Genomic DNA, 10,090 nt, shown 5'->3' on the forward strand with positions numbered 1-10,090 from the left:
TAGAACTGCTTTCATTGTGTCCCACAGGTTCCTGTATGTTGTACTGGCATTATCATTTACTTGTAGAAGCCGTCTACTTTCTTCTTTAATTTCCTCTGTGACTCATTGGTTGTTCAGGAGGGTGTTTTTCAATTTCCATGTGTTTGTGGGAGTGTTGTGGTTTCTTATTAATAGATCTCCAATTGTATTGCACTATGGCCTGATAATATACAGGGGATAACTTCAATTCTTTTACATTTACTTAGATATGTCCTATGAGCTAGCATGTGGTCTATTTTGGTGAATGACCTGTGAGCAGCTGAAAAGAATGTGTATTCTGATTTTGTGGGGTGAAACAGTCTGTAAACATCTATTAAGTCCATTTGTTAAGTAGCTTGGTTCAGTTCTAGAATTTCATTGTGAAATTTTTCTAGTTGATCTGTCTATTTGTGATACAGAGGTGTTGAGGTCCCCCACTACAACTGTATTAGTGCTTATTTGGTTTTTCATGTCCATTAATATTTGTTTTGTATAGTTGGGGGCATTCATATTTGGTGCATCTATATTTAGGATTGCCATCTCTTCCTCTTGGATTGTTCCCTTCACAAGGATGTAGTGACCATCTTTGTCTCTCTTAATTAGTTTTGGTTTGAAATCTACTTTGTCTACAAATAGGATTGCTATGCCTGCTTTTTTCTGGGTTCCTGTCACGTGGAGAACTGTTTTCCATCCTTTTACTTTCAGTCTATGGATTTTGTTTTGAGTTAGGTGTGTTTCTTATATATAGCATATTGCTGGGTTTTGCTTCTTAATCCATTCTGTCAGTCTATTTCTTTTGATTGGTGAGTTGAGGGCATTGACATTGGTAGTTATAATTGAGAGATATTGACTCATCCTTGTCATGATGTTTTACTGTTGTTGGCTCTTTTATTTATTTTCCCCCTTTTCCTTTTAGTGTCTTACCTTGTGTGGTGTCTTCTCTCTGTTGGGCCTCATGGAGTTGTGACCTTCATTGTCTTTTTCTAGGATATTACTTAAAATTGCTTGTAGTGCTGGTTTGGTGTTCATGAAATTTCTCAGGTGTTCTTTGTCATAGAAGTATCTAATTTCCCCATCAAATTTGTAACATAATTTTACCAGATACAACAGTCTAGTTTGGACCTTATTTTCTTTTAGGGCTTGAAATACTTCTCTCTAGGCTCTCCTTGATTTTAGGCTTTATGTTGAGAAATCTGCCGTGATTCTGATGGGCTATCCTTTGTAGGTGATTTGTTTCTTTTCTCTAACTGCCTGTAGAATTTTGTTCTTCTGTTGGGTTTCTCGAATCTTGACTATTATATGTCTAGGTGTAGATTTGTTTTGGTCATGGCTAGTTGGAGTTCTATATGCCTCACTTATCTGTTTGTCCAATTCTCTGCCTCTTTCTGGGAAGTTTTCTACTATTACTTCTGTGAACAGTTTTTTTTTTATGTCAATTGTACTTTCTCCTGTTTTTTTGTGGACTCCTATGAGTCTTATGTTATTCTTCTTTGCATCATCTAGCTGCTGTTGAATGATTTCTCATGGTCCCTTACTATTTTTAAGAAATCTCTGTTGTCATGCTCCTTAACCGCTATCCTGTCTTCTATATCTGATATTCTGTCTTCAGATTCTCTTAGTCTGCTCTGCATGCTTTCAATGGAGTTTTTAATCTCCTGGATATCTGTTTGAATGTGTTTCATGAATTCCATTTCTTTCTTTTTTTAAAAAAAATTAAATTATTTTATTGGTGCATTGTAGGTATACAATACAATTACATTTCTCATTGGGAATTGTACCTTTACATAATGCATCTTGGTTCTTATTTTTTCCCCATTCCTCGCCATCCCTTCACCCCCTCCACCCTTCCCTATTTACAAAGACTTTATTTTCATTTTTGCCATTTCTCATCATTTTTCCTTACCCTTCTTTCCTTTCCCCTGTCCCTCCCCCTCCCCCTCCCCCTTTGGACATTTTCTTCCTGTTTTGCATTATCAATTATTCATTCTAATCATTGGTATATTGTAGGTATACAATATAATGACATTCATCATTGGAAATTTGCACTTTTACATAGACTCTCTTGGTTCTTATTTTTCACCCTTGCCCAGCCCTCCCTTCAACCCCTCCATTCCTCTCTATTCACAAAGATTTTGTTCCTATTTTTCCATTTTCTCATATTAATCCCTTTCTCTTTTATCCTTTCCCCATCCCTCCCACTTCCTTCCCCTTTGCCCTTTTTTTTCCTATTTCACATTACCTATTATACATTTAGTCCTTATTTACACTTTCAGTTTCTCACACCAGAGAAACTATTCTGTACTTATACATGTGTGTCCTATTTATTTCACTTAAGAGGCTATCTTTCCTGCATTGAAGGTGTTTGGCTCCTTTATTGAAGATGAGATGGCTGAGTGTGTCTGGTGTTGTTTCTGCATTTTCTAATCTGTTCCACTGGTCCTCAGGTCTGTTTCTTTGCCAGTACCATGCTGTTTTCATCACAGTAGCTTTGTAGTATAGCTGCAGTTGGGGATTGTGATACCCCCTGCCATGTCTCTGTTACCTAGAATTGCTTTTGCTATTCTGGGTCTCTTCTTGTTCCAAATGAATTTTTGGATTGTTTTCTCAAGGTCCATGAAGTATGCTGCTGGGATCTCAATTGGAATTGCATTAAATCTATATAACAGTTTTGGAAGGATGGCTCTTTTCACTATATTAATCCTGCCTACTCAGGAGCAGGGGATGTCTGTCTATTTTCTGATATCATCTTCAATCTCTCTTTTCAGAGAGCCGTAGTTTTCAGAGAAGAGGTCTTTAATTTCTTTTGTTAGGTTGATTCCTAGGTATTTCAGTTTTTTGGATGCTATTGTGAAAGGAATTATTTGTCCTATTTCTCTCTCAGTGAGTCAGTCATTGGTGTAGAGGAAAGCTATTGATTTTTTTGTGTTGACCTTGTAACCAGCTACTTGACTGAATTTGGTTATTAAGTCTAGAAGACTTTTGGTGGAGTTCTTGGAATCTTCTATATAGAGTATCATGTCATCTGCAAATAATGACAATTTGACTTCTTCCTTTCCTATCTTTATTCCTTTTATTTCTTTCTCTTGTCTAATTGCTGTGGCTAATGTTTCCAGAACTATATTGAACAAGAGTGGTGATAGTGGACATCCTTGTTTTGTTCCTGATTTGAGTGTGAAGGATTTCAGTTTTTGACCATTTAGTATGATATTGGCTGTTGGTTTTTCATAGATGGCTTCTATCAGTTTGAGGTAGAGACCATCTATTCCAATTTTTTGTAGGATTTGTATCATAAATTCATTCCAGATTTTGTCAAATGTTTTTTCTGAGTTTATGGAGATAATCATATGGTTTTGTCCTTGGCTTTATTTGTATAGTGTATTACATTGATTGATTTGCATATATTGAACCATCCCTACATCCCTGGGATGAATCCCACTTGATCAAGGTGTATGATCTTCTTGATGATCTTCTGCATTCTATTTGTCAGTATCTTATTAAGGATTTTTATGTCTATGTTCATTAGTGAGATTGGCCTATAGTACTCCTTTTTGGTTGGGTCTTTCTCTGTTTTGGGGATCAAGGTGATGCTTGCTTCCATGAATGAATTTGGGAATATTGCTTCCCTTTCCATTTCATTGAAGAGTTTGAACAGTAGCGACAGCAGTTCCTCTCTAAATGTCTTGTAGAATTCAGCAGTGAAGCCATCAGGGCCTGGGCTTTTCTTAGTTGATAAGTTTTTATTACATTTCCAATTTCATTGGTTGATATTGGGTTTTTTAGAAGTTTTAGGTCCTCTTTGTTCAACTTTGGTAATTCATATGTATCTAGAAATCTGTCCATTTCTTCTGTGTTGTCCATCTTATTAGCATGTAGGTTCTGGAAGTAGGTATTGATGATCCTCTGGATTTCTGCTGGGTCTGTTTTAATTTCACCCTTTTCATTCCTAATTGCATGGATTTGGGCCTTTTCTTTCCTTTGTCTGATAAGTTTGGCTAAGGGTTTGTCAATTTTGTTGATTCTTTTGAAGAACCAACTCTTGGCTTCATTGATTTTTTGTATCATTCTCTTAGTGTCCATTACAGTGATTCCTCCTCTGATCTTTATATTTTTCTCACTTGTATGAGCTCTGGGGTTGTCCTGCTCTTCTTTTTCTAGAAGCTTGAAGTGCAGCATCAACTTGTTGAATTGGGCTCATTCTGTTTTCCCAATATTCATATTCACTGCTATGAATTTCCCTCATAAGACTGCTTTCATTGCGTCCCACAGATTCCTATGTGTTTCATTGTCATTGTCATTTAATTGAGGAACTGTCTGATTTCTTCTTTAATTTCCTCTGTGACCCTTTGGTTATTCAGAAGCATGTTGTTCAATTTCCACATGTTTTTGAAATTTTTCCAGTTTCTTTTGCTATGGATCTCCAATTTCATCATACTATGGTCTGATAATATACAGGGGATAACTTCAATTCCTATGCACTTTCTTAAACATGTTCTGTGTGTGTGTATGTGGTCTGTTTTGCAGAATGACCCATGTGCAGCTGAGAAGAATGTGTATTCTGATTTTGTGGGGTGGAAGACTCTGTACACATCTGTTAAGTTCATTTGTTCAAGAGTTTGATTGATTTCTAGTATATCATTACTTATTTTTAGTCTAGTTGATCTATCTATTTGTGACGGGGGGTGTTGAGGTCCCTCACTACAATTGTATTGGTGCATATATGGCTTTTCATGTCCATTAGTATTTGCTTTATATAGTTGGGTGCACTAGTGTTTGGTGCATAGATATTTATGATTGTCGTCTCTTCCTCTTGGATTCTTCCCTTTACGAGGATATAGTGTCCTTCTTCAACTCTCTTAATCAGTGTTGGTTTGAAATCTACTTGATCTGCAAAGAGGATAGCTACTCCTGCTTTTTTCCCATTCCCATCACATGGAGTATTGTTTTCCACCCTTGAACTTTCAGTCTATGAGTTTCCTTTTGAATGAAGTGTGTTTCTTGTATGCAGTATATTGTTGGATTTTGCTTCTTGACCCATTCTGCCAGTCTATTTCTTTTGATTGGTGAATTGTGACCCTTAACATTGATGGTTATATCTGAAATGTATTAACTTGTCATTGCCATGACTTTTTCTTTTTGTTGGGTTCTCCCCCTTTACATTTAATTTCTTGTCATGCCAGATGGGTTCATTCTGCTTTGCTTCCTGGGGTTGTGATCCTCAATGTCTGTTCCTAGGATATTGTGTAAAATTCTTTGGAGTGCTGGTTTGGTATTCACAAAGTTCCTAATGTGCTCTTTGTCATGAAAGTATCTTATTTCTCCATCCATTTTGAAAGATAGTTTTGCAGGGTACATAAACCTGGATTGGAGGCTGTTTTTCTTTAGGGCTTGGAATATGTCACTCCAAGCTCTTCTTGCCTTGATGGTTTGTGTTGAGAAGTCTGCTGTGATTCTGATGGGCTTTCCTTTGTATGTGATTTGTTTCTTTTCTCTGAGTGCTTGTAGAACTTTGTTCTTCTGTTGTTCCTGGAATCTTAACAATTACATGCCTATGTGTAGATTTTTTTTGATCAAGGCTAGGTGGAGTCCTATATGCCTAACTTATCTGTATGTCAAGTTCTTTTCCCCTCCTTGGGAAGTTTTCTGCCATTACTCTGCGAAGAGTTTTTTTTAATCTCATCTAAACTCTCTCCTGTTTCTTCATTGACTCAATCAGTCTTATGATTTTCTTCTTTGCATTGTCTAGCAGCTCCTGGATTGAATTCTCATGTTCCCTTATAATTTTGAAGCAATTTTTCTTTTCCTGGTCATTAATTGCAATCTTATCTTCTATATCTGAAATTCTGTCCTCACATTGGCTCATTCTGCTGTGTAGACTTTCAATGGAGTGTTTCATCTCCTTGAAATCTATTTGCATCTGTTTTATGGATTCCATTTGTTTTCTATGTTGGGATTCCTTCATGTTCCTCAGCTCCTGTCTAGATTTATTAATCATATCTTGCACTAGAGGCACAATTTCTCCTGTTATCTGAGAAATTACTTCTAATTTCATTTTTTCCAGATCCTTTTTTTTGCCAGCTCAGTGGGTCCAGGTGGTTGAGTATCAGAGTGTTCCATTTCATTTCCCTTTGGGGTTGCTGTAGGTGATCTTGAAGTCTAGTTTTGAGACTCATTTACGTGTTTTCTGATTTCAACTTAGGGGGGCATTGTGGTGCTATTGTTGCCAGTGAGGATCACCTCCTCTGATGTGGGAGAGGTTTGACCAGGGCTGGGAACAGTACTAGGGATGGTGGCCTAGAAGCCCCTTCCTCTGGGCTGGGAGTTGTGGGACAGAATGTGGCCTAAAACCTCTTTCTTCTTGCCTGAGGGCGGTGGGATGGATGTTGTCCAGGGAGCCCCTTCCTTTGGACCAGAAGCAGCAGGACAGTGGCTCAGAAGTCCCTTCCTTTGGGCCAGGAGCAGCAGGAGGGATGGTGGCCTGGAAGCCCCTTCCTCTGGGCTGTGAGCAGCTGGAGAGATGGTGGCCAGGATGCCCCTTCCGCTGGACCAGGAGCAGTGCGATGGTGGCTCAGAAGACCCTACCTCTGGGCCGGGAGTGGCAGGACCCAGTAGCATGGTCTGGTGATCCAGTGTCCTCTGCGTCTTTGTAGTGTGGAACCAGGTGGCTGTACAGAGGAGTGTGTGTGGGGTGTCCAGTCGATTGCTGCCGCAGGGTGGGCTGATTCGGCATGACTCGTGACCTTGCTAGGGGGTCCGCAGACCTGCCTGTCTGCAGCAGGCAGATTTGGCATGGTCCACATGACTCACGACCTCGGTAGGGCCTCTGCAGACCTGCCTGTCTGTGGCGGGGTGATTTGGCATGTTCCACACAAGTCGCAACCTCACTTGAAAGATAGTTTTGCAGGATATATCAGTTTAGGTGGGAGGTTTTTTCCTTTTAGGGCTTGACACACCTCACTCCATGCTCTTCTGGACTTGAAGGTTTGTGTTGAGAAGTCTGCTGTGATTCTGATCGGCTTCCCTTTGTATGTGATTTGTTTCTTTTCTCTAACTGCTTATTGTATTTTGTTCTTCTGTTGGGTTTCATGGATCTTGATTATTATATTTCTAGGTGTAGAGTTTTTCTTGATCATGGCTAGGTGGAGTCCTATATATCTTACTCATCTCAATGTCACATTCATTTGCTTTGTTTGAGAAGTTTTCTGTCATTAATTCTGTGAACAGTTGTTTTATGTCATTTCTACTTTCTCCTGAGTTTTCCTGGATTCCTATCAGTCTTATATTATTTTTCTTTGCATCATCTAGGAGCTGGTGGATTGATTTCTCATGGTCCCTTACTATTTTTAAGAGATCTCTCTTTTCATAGTCACTGACCACAATCCTGTCCTTTATATATGATATTCTGTCTTCACAATCACTCATTCTGCTGTGAATGCTTTCAATAGAGTTTTTAATCTCCTTTATATCTGTTTGAATCTCTTTCATGGATTCCATTTCTTTCCTATGGTGGGCCTTCATGGTTTGCATCATGATCCTGAGCTCATCTATTATTTTTTACCTGTTTCTTTTTTAGTCATGTATTTCATTTTCCTCACCATCTCTGTGATTTGGGAAATTATTTCTGTTTTGAATTTTTCTAGAGCTTCATTTATGTGTTTTGTTACTTCCTGTACCATTGGTGCAGGGTGTCCAGGTAATTGATTATCAGACTTTTTCACCTCGTTTCCCCCAGAATTTGCCTTTGGTGAGCTGCTATCCTGATTTTGTGCCTTTCTTAGGTGTCTTGTCATTTCTATTTTTAGTGTTGGTATTTTTTTGGCTCAATTCCTGGGTTGATACTTCAATATTGCTTATTGTAAGTATCTTTGTTGCTTGTATTTAGAACCTTTATGGAATGATTGTTTCTCAGAAGTGTCTTCCAGCTATATCTGGCCTTTAGGTTTTGAGTCTCTAATGACTCTTAGGCTATCTCATTTTCAGTATACCAGAAAGTACTACTGATTAGATCAATCATAACACCTAAGCTCAAGTGATACAATGAGCAACAACAATAGCATCAAACACAGTTTAGAAAATGACAAGTTGTAGTAGTTATTAATCTATCATTTTTAAAGCTGTGAATTAAATCAGTTGAGGACCAGCCCATAATATGTCTATAGTGAAGAAATTCTTCAATATAGCAATTTTACTGTTCAGGATGGGGACTTAGAAGGAGTTGCGGAGGAGGCATAAATAGGTATGATATGGAAAGTTTAGAAGTGAGGTCAGAGGGGACAGGAAGGTCACACAAACCCTAGGAAGCTGTGGAAGAGAAGAGGAGAAGACAGAATGAAAGAAGAAACACAAGAACAGAAAAATCTAACAGCAATAGGGAGGCTAGAAACTGTATTCACTTTTCTTTTAAAACTAATGACAATTGAGAGTAGGAAAAAGAGAAGAAAAGAAAAATTAAGAAAAAAATAAATTCAAATTAGGACAGGAACTGGGATAAAGGGAGAGAAATAAAGAACAAGGTGGGAGATAGAGTGAGAGAGAAAGAGAAAGAAAAGAAAAAGAGAAAAAAGAAGGAAAAATATTTGAAAAGAGAAAACAATAGATAAAAATTAGAAAAAATATTGAAAATAAGAAAAAATTACTTTGAAAATAAAAAATAAAAAATAAAAATAAAGGGCCTTCTTCCGGCTATGTCTCTGTTGTCACTATAGACAGCATGGACAGGAGTGTGCAGATGCAAGTTAATTAGTCTTAACAAGCCAGCAGTTGTCCCTTGAGGTTCAGGCTGTTTTCTGTCTGCATGTCCCAAGTTGAGATCTCTGACCTCCTGCTGGGTTGAACTCTGCAAGGTTCTAGTGCAGGTCCCAGCTGCCATTCCCCTGAAGATAGTCCTGGTTCTGATGGGAGGTGGTGATCCCTCCAACTTACCAACTATGGTGGTCTGGTGTGCCTTTATTGCAGAGACTTGCTTCACTTTTCATCTAGGAGCCTCAGAGAGGCCCTCTTTCTCTTGTTCACTTCTGTTCTATCTTCTGGAGCTCATATCAATGTCCTTTCTGACCCACTGCCTCTCTGTGATGTGGATCCATGTTCTCGTTTGGCCTAGGGGCTAGAGGTGGTGGGTGATTGTGCATTGATGCCTGCACTGCTCCACTGCTCTGTTCTGAAGGGGCCAGGCCACAGGGCAGCCCATGCACTGTTCAGGATCTCCTCTGCTCTGTGTGGAAGGGGCCAGGTAGTAGTTTTTGACCCTAAGCCCAGAGTGATTGCTGAGAATGCCTCTTCCTTGGGCTTCTTTCCTCAGGACAATTGTCATCATGGGATACTAAAAATGAAATCAGTATCTGAGTTATTGGTAGTTTTCAAAAGCTTTCTGTTGCAGAATCCTTACAAAATTTTATATAGAAGTGGAAGATATAGGCAGAGAAAGCAGAATGGCTTTGTTTGAAGCTGAGGGAGCTAATTGGCATCCCCATTTTTCTATTGTCTAGTGAGTCTTCTGGATGGTACCAATATGACTGATGTCCTGATAGAAAGAGGTTAAGACATGATGGGTAGAGAGAGAAGACTGTACAGGGAGAAGATGGCCACCTGCAAGCCAAGGAGAGAGACCTCAGAAGAAACAAAGCCTTCTGACAACTTGATCTTGGAATTCTAGGATCCAGAAATCTCAGAAAATAAATTTCTGCTATTTTAGCCACCCAGTCCATGGTATTCTTTTAAAGCAGTGTGAGAAAAATTCAAATAAATAACTAAAGAACTCATATGTAGGTGTGGTGTTTCTTTTTTATTTTAATACTAAATTCTTTTATTGGTACATTGTAGGTATACAACACAATTACGTTTCTCATTGGAAATTATACCTTTACATAATACATCTTGGTTCTTATTTTTTCCCCATTCCTAGCCCTCCCTTCACACCTTCCATCCTTCCCTATTTATAAAGACTTTATTTCCATTTTTTCCATTTCTCAGCATTTTTCCTTTCCCTTCTTTACTTTCCCCTGCCCCTCCCACTACCCCTACCCCTTTGGACCTTTTCTTCCTATTTTACATTATTGATCATTCATTCTAATCATTG

The 10,090-nt window shown here is 38.6% G+C and overlaps 1 protein-coding gene across 4 annotated transcripts in view; it reads left to right on the top strand.

Moving 5' to 3' along the window:
• Edem1 (ER degradation enhancing alpha-mannosidase like protein 1) overlaps positions 1-9,773 on the top strand; it is a 213,992-nt gene extending 204,219 nt beyond the window's left edge. For all 4 annotated transcript variants that reach the window (XM_087182044.1, XM_087182042.1, XM_087182043.1 and 1 more), the window contains one exon: positions 9,501-9,773. The gene's annotated coding sequence lies outside the window, so the exon portion shown is untranslated. The remainder of the gene's footprint in view (positions 1-9,500) is intronic.
• The last annotated feature ends 317 nt before the right edge of the window (positions 9,774-10,090 follow it).

The sequence above is a fragment of the Heterocephalus glaber genome, unplaced genomic scaffold (genome assembly GCF_053883595.1).
Source record: "Heterocephalus glaber isolate CG9 unplaced genomic scaffold, H.glaber_assembly_v1.0 deba00001472, whole genome shotgun sequence".
Lineage (NCBI taxonomy): Eukaryota > Metazoa > Chordata > Mammalia > Rodentia > Bathyergidae > Heterocephalus > Heterocephalus glaber.